We start from the raw sequence: 8225 nt of genomic DNA, 5'->3' as shown, positions 1-8225 counted from the left end.
AATTGTAAACAGTATGAATGCTACTTTGTAGATGATGCCTTGAATAGAAAGCGTGTTAAAGAATGACTACTTTGAGAACAATAGCACAGAAATGATTATCAGTTTGAGTGAGTACCTCAACATCGAAATCTGTGCAGCACCATCAAGTACAGTATTTGAGAAAACTTTGACGTATTCTGAGGAATCATGTATAAAAGTATATTTACGATGGAGTTTGTTACTGTTAGAAACGTAATCTGATGTGTAATAAATTAATTCGTGCAATCATACATCAAGTAGTGAAAAATAAGTTCAGAACTCTGTTGTCTAAGAAAATCAGTGAGTAAGACTTTGTTAAACTGTTATATGTTCATTATGGCCACAGATAAAGTCGCGATGGTGGTAAACAGGGTTTATACAGGATAATTTCTATTTAAGGTCTTGAACTTCCGAATGTAATTCACAGAAAAAAGAGATAATGTGTGGTGTTACTGAGGAAACAATATTACATAAACGGTAGTAAGGAAGACTGTGATATTGACTAAGCCTTGGGATTATTACCATACCCGGAAAGAATGAAGAGGAAAGCGAAACAAAAGCAACACACAGACTATGATGAAGTAACCAGTAGGCTAATTGAGGTACCAGTCACAGAGTGGGTACTCGTATTTACACGCCTGCAAGTTGTGACCATGCCTTACCTCGCGTTTGCAGAGTGGTGTTTCCGCTCAGTCTCTGCTTCTGCCGCGTTTTTTCGTTCCGCTCGACGAGTGATTCGCTGGAGACGGATCTGGCCGTCGGCCGGACGCTTCTCCTCCAGGCGACACGCTAGAGGCAACGCCTGCCCCAGCCATCCTTTCCTCATCACGGCGCTGTTGGAGCTGAAGCCACGGGTCTTCTAAGGCCCCCACTGGTTCGTACACCACGTCCTGCTCACATTCGCGGTTTCTGGTCCCACGACAGTGACCCTCACCCTTCCATTCGCAGTCCTTCCCCGATATTTGCGCGGCGCTGTTGTGAACGGCCCACCTCAGCAAACTCCGGCGCTGTCGCTCAAACTCTGCCCTGCAGCGTCGCACCTGCGGGCGGCTCTGTTCTGCTCTCCTGGTGTCCATTGCGTCCTGTGAAAAGCAGCGGATTGTTCCAACATGTAATTACCGTAGCATGCTTCCGTGATAATATTACAATAGGGTACAGTGTACACACAATTACAGCGTGGACCAAAAAGGTGCACATTTCTCACAACATGCGAAGTAGGAATTTATTTTTGAATGTGAGTAGGTACTAACATTCTAGTATCTGTATAATTTCGCCTTCTGCTCTAGAACTTAGAATGCAAAGAAGCAAAGTAAGTTGTGCATTATCTAGAGTGAAACACGTTGCTTAAAATGTAACATACGATGGGTGATCTTTAATGGCAGTTCCAGTAATCACGCTGCAGGGGTTGACTTTCGTACGCGCTATAGAGATTGTACCCGGAGGATGAAATTCACAACGTTCCGTAAATCAACACGATTTTTCATTTAATGAAAAAAGGTCATTATAAAATTAAAGATCTTTGGCACTAAAATTTACAGTGTCTGACATCCAAGTGGGGGTATGCCCGCTAGAAACGAGAAAAAATAAAAACTTCTCAGGATAGTAAATGCCTAGACGCTGCGCATTTGTGACTGTTTGAGAACTGACCAATAATTGCGAAACAGCAGCAGCAGCAGCAGCAGCAGCAGCCAATGCTTACCTCAGGTACCTGGAACTTCACTGCGACCTCTGCAAGCACAGACGTTTGAGACCCACAGAGTCCACACACTGACTGAGGGCAGGCGTTGTGAGGGCGCCGACGGCGGAGGGGGAGGGGGTGACGGCAGCTTGTGTGGCTCAAGTCTAACCCTCCCCTGTCCCCCACCATCACCCCCACCCTCTCCACAGTTCCATCACATGTCTCTTGTCGTGAAACTTCCTGGAAGATTAACACTGTGTTCCGGACCGAGACTCGAACTCGGGAGCTTTGCCTTTCGCGAGCAAGTGCTCTAGTCTCTTGTTATGTTTGTCACAGCAGGAGTATAAAAGCAATGTATTCTTTATCCTATTCCAGAAGCACCATCTAAGATTAAATTTCATGCTCTGTCCACCACCCGTTTCTGAATACTCATGAGGAAATTTAAATATTCTTTTGTTACAGTGCGTCAAGCTCTTATACCCCTCAAATTTTTAAATTTATTTCATATATTGTGTACGATCTACACTTGATTTATGATCAGTGAAGTGAAGTGTCGGCCAATATATTTCACTGCCACCAACATGTGCCTGGCCGTCGTAAGATGATCTTTGTATGTTTTATATTGCGTTAAGTTAAACGTCGCCATGCACTGTGAAACCTTCCCGTCTCCTCTATATATCTGTTGTTAATGATAACCTTCCCTTTTACAATAAACTATGAAACCTTTCCTTAGGATTCCTGTCTCTTGCTTAATAATAACAAATGAAATTTTCCCTTTGAAATTTATTCTCTTTCTCAATCTTCGCATACAAATTTAATTGCTGCTTTTAAAAAGTGATTTTCGTGTATTTCGACGAAACATAGAACGTGTCCTCGTCTTGTGGCCCTCAGTCGTTATCTGCAATAACCTAAAACTGTTCCTTACCTTTTTTACTGTTACTGGATCGCCATCTGACTGCTACATCGAACTGCAACATGAATATACTTACTCTGTTTTACTATACTCTATTAGCTGCTGGTGGGCTTTCATAATAAGTGGCTGTATTTATTACCAAAGCTGACGTTATTCTTTAATAGCCAAGCTGACGTTATTCTATAATTAATTTGACTGAAGTTACGTAATTCAGAATTAAACTTTTTCTTGACAGCAATAAAATTTTTGAAAAGTTTTACGTTGATGCTTTTTGGGATGGATTATAATCAGTAATGCAACATTGCTGGCAAAAATTAATTATATTCTGAAGACGTTTCAAATATTTACTGTTTGTAATGAAATGATTTTACAAACGCTCAAGTGGGACTTACTTTTTAGAATAATCTTACAACAAGCATTGCGCAAACATACCTTCAGCAGTTTTGAGTTTCGCAAAGAAAATAATTCAATAATATTAGTTCCTCTTATGATAATAGTTAATGTCTCTGTACATCCGTTTATAATCTCTCGTAAATCACATCTGGTGGCTGACAGGCACACTACTCCTCAACCTCTCGCTTCAGAGCTGCTACCAACTCGCTTCACATCTCGATTACTACTGACTTCCTACGAACGCTAAAGTGCGGTCTCTCCTGCCAACAATGCTTTCTGGTGCAGACAATCCCTGCTACCATTAAAAAATGTGTTGATGCTCGGTCTTTCCCGCCCTTTTCTTAAAATGTATCCGTACGCGGTTTCTCCCGCCCTTTTTAAAATTATATCAACAATACTTCGGTGCAGACATTCCCTGCTACCACAATTATTTCGAACATGACAAGCATTAATTATTCCTACGTAAACCTATTAATAAAATATAAACATCTTTCATAAATTATGATTTGACAATAGATATATACACGTCTTACAACTGTTACAACATACCAATGACAGAAGCGGGAATAGGAATCCTCGATTTATTCTTAACTATACTGTTATTCGCGCTATCTGTCATAAATTTCCTGTAAAGAGTGAATTTTCCGGAAATATTTTAACAAATAGACTGTCGGAGTTAATACATGAACGACAGTTGTTTGCAGAGCCAAACCGTAGTATCACAATGAATGTCTACTACCTACAAGAAGTTTGCTGCAGCTGCACTGCAGGTGTTAGAGAGCTTCCACAAGATAAGTATTGACCAAGTATTTAGTCTCATTTCTCGTATTATTCCAGACGCAAATAACTGACACTTCAAATTACGTTTCATGGTAGTAAAGGACGAGTTGTTGCTTGTAACGGGAGATTGCTGCGTTATCGTTTTGTAAATCAGTGCCACATCATCGATCAATACATTAAATTCAACTACCAAAATCTTTTTGACGAGAATAACAGTGAATGTTCGACTGTGGATTTGTTTAACGACACAAACTACAAATATTTCGCATGTGAACTGACGGGGGGGGGGGAACAGCGATACCATAAATGGCTATTTATGAGGAGGAGAAAAGTTTCGCTATTCTTCTGCAATGCTAACAAGGGAACCTCCCCATCGCACCCCCCTCAGATTTAGTTATAAGTTGCACAGTGGATAGGCCTTGAAAAACTGAACACAGATCAATCGAGAAAACAGGAAGAAGTTGTGTGGAACTATGAAAAAATAAGCAAAATATACAAACTGAGTAGTCCATGCGCAAGATAGGCAACATCAAGGGTAGACTCAACTCAGGAGCGCCGTGTCCCGTGGTTAGCGTGAGCAGCTGCGGAACGAGAGGTCCTTGGTTCAAGTCTTCCTTCGAGCGAAAAGCTTAATTTTTATTTTCAGTCAATTATCAAAGTTCAGGCACTTACACATAATCAACTTCGCCCTCCAAAATTCCAGGACATGTTCATATTTGCTTGGACATATGCAGGATTTGACGGTCTACACACGGAAAAATTTGAAAACGTTAAAAACATATGTTTTGACGGAGCACAGGGAAAAGTGTGCGACTATGAAACTTTTGGATTCATTTGTTGCAGTTTATGTGAAAACTCTTATGTTTTCATCACTTTTTTGGGAGTAATTATCACATCCACAAGAGAACCTAAATTGGGCAACGTAGGAAATGACCTGGGGGGGGGGGGGGGGGGCTCTGCAGACATCATGAGACTCTGGCATAAAATGGGGGTGATACGCGATTACAAGAACTCAGCGAGAGAGTGCTCACCGCCTCTGTCACCTCAATTCTCCAACTTCCTACCTACACGTGGTGCCCCTGTTAAGCCGAGCAACTCAGCGGAAGGTTGGGTAACCAATCCCAGTGGGAAACTGAGTCGGTGAGCAGATAGGAGTTGGAGGACAGTGGAAGGCAACGGGAAACCACCACTGAACTATCCCAAGAAAACCCCATGGCTTCGCTCAGCTCAAAATGTTCCGGAGTTTCAAGTTCCCCGATCGGATCTCCGGGGGGAACCAGGTTGAGAGGAGCTTCACGAAGAGTAAGATGGTGCAAAGAGAAGCACTGCATAGGAACATGGAATGTAAGATCCATGTATCAAGGAAAACTAGACATAGTGAAAAGAGAAATGGAGAAAATTAACATCGACATATTGGGAATAAGTGAAATGAGGTGGACTGGCATGGGAGAATTTGCTTCGGATGCCCATATGGTGTATTATTATGGGCACGATAACAACACAACTAATGGAGTAGCCTTCATAGTTAGTGATAAAGTGAGAAAAGCTGTAATGGGATGCAAATATAAAAATGATAGAATGATTCCATCAGACTTCAAGGTCAGCCCCTCAACATCACAGTAATTCAAGTTTATGCACCAACAACCGATGATGAAAAGGAAATTATTGACCAGTTCTATGGAGATTTACAAGAATTACTACTGTCAACACCAAAAAAGGATATCGTCTTCATAGTTGGAGATTGGAATGCAAAAGTGGGAAATGAAGCTGTAGAAGGTATAACAGGGAAATATGGTCTTGGTACAACAAATGAAGCTGGACAGAGACTCCTAGAATACTGCCAAGAAAATTCATTGATAATTACTAATACACTGTTTCAACTACCAAAACGACGCCTATATACCTGGACTTCGCCAGATGGCCAACACCGGAACCAAATTGATTACATACTTTGTAATCAGAGGTGGAAGAGCGCGGTTTAGTCAGCTACAACAAGACCTGGTGCTGACTGCGGATCAGATCATGAGCTCCTGATTGCAAAATTTCGGCTGAAACTTCAGAATGTAGCAAAAAGTATCCCAACTTGCAGATACGACCTTTATACCCTCCGACTATGCTGTAGAGGTACAAAACAGATTTAATGTATTACAGCTGGAGGACAAAAGCTCGCAAGAGATGTGGACAGAAGTAGCTAATACTGTCAAGGAGGCCGCAGAGAAACACATTCCCAAGAAAAGGAACAGTAAGAAGGCTAGATGGCTATCAGTTGAGGCACTGCAAGTTGCAGAAGAACTAAGGAAAGCAAAAATCAAGGGAGATAGATCAGCTATGTTTGAATTAAATAAAGATTTTCAGAAATTAACTAGAAGAGATAAAAATATATTCTTTAATGAACAGTGCAAGGAAGTTGAAGATAGTAACGGAATGGGGAAGACAAGAGATCTTTATAAGAAAATTAGAGAAATTATAGGAAAATTCCAGGCAAAAATTGGAATGATAAAAGATAGAAACGGGAAAGATCTGAGTGAAGCAGAGGATGTTAAGGAAAGATGGGCAGAATATGTAGAAGACCTATACAAGAAAGAACTGCATCATGACAGGGCTCTTACTGCTGATGTTAATGTTAATTTAGAACTAGAGCCAGATATTTTGGAGAGCGAAATCCAGTAGGCCCTTGAAAATATGGCTGATAACAAAACTAGTGGACATGATGAAATACCAGCAGAAATGTTTAAAGTCACTGGAAAGGATGCAGTGAAAGTGCTGCACTCAATATGTCAAAAAATATGGATCACGCAGCAGTGGCCAGAAGACTGGTAAAGACCAGTATTCATCCCCATTCCAAAGAAGAGAAGTTCTAAAGAATGCTCAGATTACCGAACAATCGCACTTATTTCACATGCTAGCAAAGTTATGTTGAAAATCTTACAAAATAGACTTCGCCAATATCTAGATCGAGAGCTACCAGAAGAACAAGCTGGATTTAGGAAAGGAAGAGGAACTAGAGATCAAATTGCTAACATTCGGCGGATTATGGAAAAAGCGAGAGAATTCCAGAAAAATGTGTACCTCTGCTTTATTGACTACGCCAAAGCCTTTGACTGCGTCGATCACAACAAATTATGGTACGTACTGAAAAACATGGGTGTACCAGATCACCTCATTCATCTGATACGGAGTTTATACCTTGACCAAGAAGCCACGGTGAGAACTATGTATCGAACAACGAAATGGATAAAGATTCAGAAACGGGTCCGGCAAGGCTGTATACTGTCACCGTACTTATTCAATCTGTATGCAGAACATGTTATGAGGAATGCGAGGCTAGATGAAGGAGAAACAGGAATTAAAATAGTTGGAATAAATGTCAACAACCTCAGGTACGCGGATGATACGATCCTGTTGGCAGAAAGTGAAGAAGAATTGAGAACACTCTTACTGAAGGTGAAAGACGAAAGTGAAAAGGCCGGTCTTATGCTGAATGTGAAGAAAACGAAAATTATGGCAACTACACCTACCAATTCGCGGGATATAGCAGGAGAAACCATGGAGGTAGGGACCACATTCAGTTATCTCGGTTTCCAGATCTCTGCTGATGGCGACTGCAGCCATGAAATCCGGAGACGCCTGTTGTTCGGTAGACAGGCGATGTCAAACCTTGACAAGGTTATAAGGTCCAGAGATATAACACTAGCAACAAAGATCCGTATTGTGAGGGCTATGGTCGTTCCAGTTGTGATGTATAGATGTGAGACCTGGACCATTAGGAAGGCTGAACGGCGAAGAATTGACTCCTTCGAATTGTGGTGTTGGAGGAAACTTCTTAGAGTTCCATGGACTGCAAAGAGAACCAACAGATCAATATTGGAGCAAATTAAACCAGATTTCTCCCTGGAAGGTCTAATGTTAAAACAAAAGCTGACCTACTTTGGACACACAATGCGAAGGCATGCCTAGCTGGAAGAAACATTAATGCTGGGGAAGATTGAAGGAACTAGAAGAAGAGGACGTCAGAGGATGAGATGGATCGATGGCATCACAGAAGCAATGTGTGCCAACCTGGAAGGTCTACGGGAGAAAGTGCAAGACAGGAAAAAGTGGCGTGATTTGGTTCATGGGGTCACGAAGAGTCGGAACCGACTAAACGAATAGAGAGAGAGAGAGAGAGAGAGAGAGAGAGAGAGAGAGAGAGAGAAGAATCTTTTTACCCATTCGCCAAGTGTACAAGTTAGGTGGGTCGACAACATATTCCTGTCATGTGACGCACATGCCGTCACCAGTGTCGTATAGAATATATCAGATGTGTTTTCCTGTGGAGGAATCTGTTGACATATGACCTTGCGATCAAATCTTTTCGGTTCCCAGTGGAGAGGCACGTCCTTTCGTCTACTAATCGCACGGTTCTGCGGTGCGGTCGCAAAACACACACTAAACTTATTACAA

The 8225-nt window shown here is 41.7% G+C and overlaps 1 pseudogene; it reads left to right on the top strand.

Annotated features, from left to right (window-relative positions):
- The first annotated feature begins 6206 nt into the window (after positions 1 to 6206).
- On the top strand, positions 6207 to 6899 carry LOC126163654 (uncharacterized; annotated as a pseudogene).
- The last annotated feature ends 1326 nt before the right edge of the window (positions 6900 to 8225 follow it).

The sequence above is a fragment of the Schistocerca cancellata genome, chromosome 1, assembly GCF_023864275.1.
Source record: "Schistocerca cancellata isolate TAMUIC-IGC-003103 chromosome 1, iqSchCanc2.1, whole genome shotgun sequence".
Lineage (NCBI taxonomy): Eukaryota > Metazoa > Arthropoda > Insecta > Orthoptera > Acrididae > Schistocerca > Schistocerca cancellata.
The sequence above is the reverse complement of the archived record's forward strand: the minus strand, read 5'-3'. Positions and strand labels throughout refer to the sequence as shown.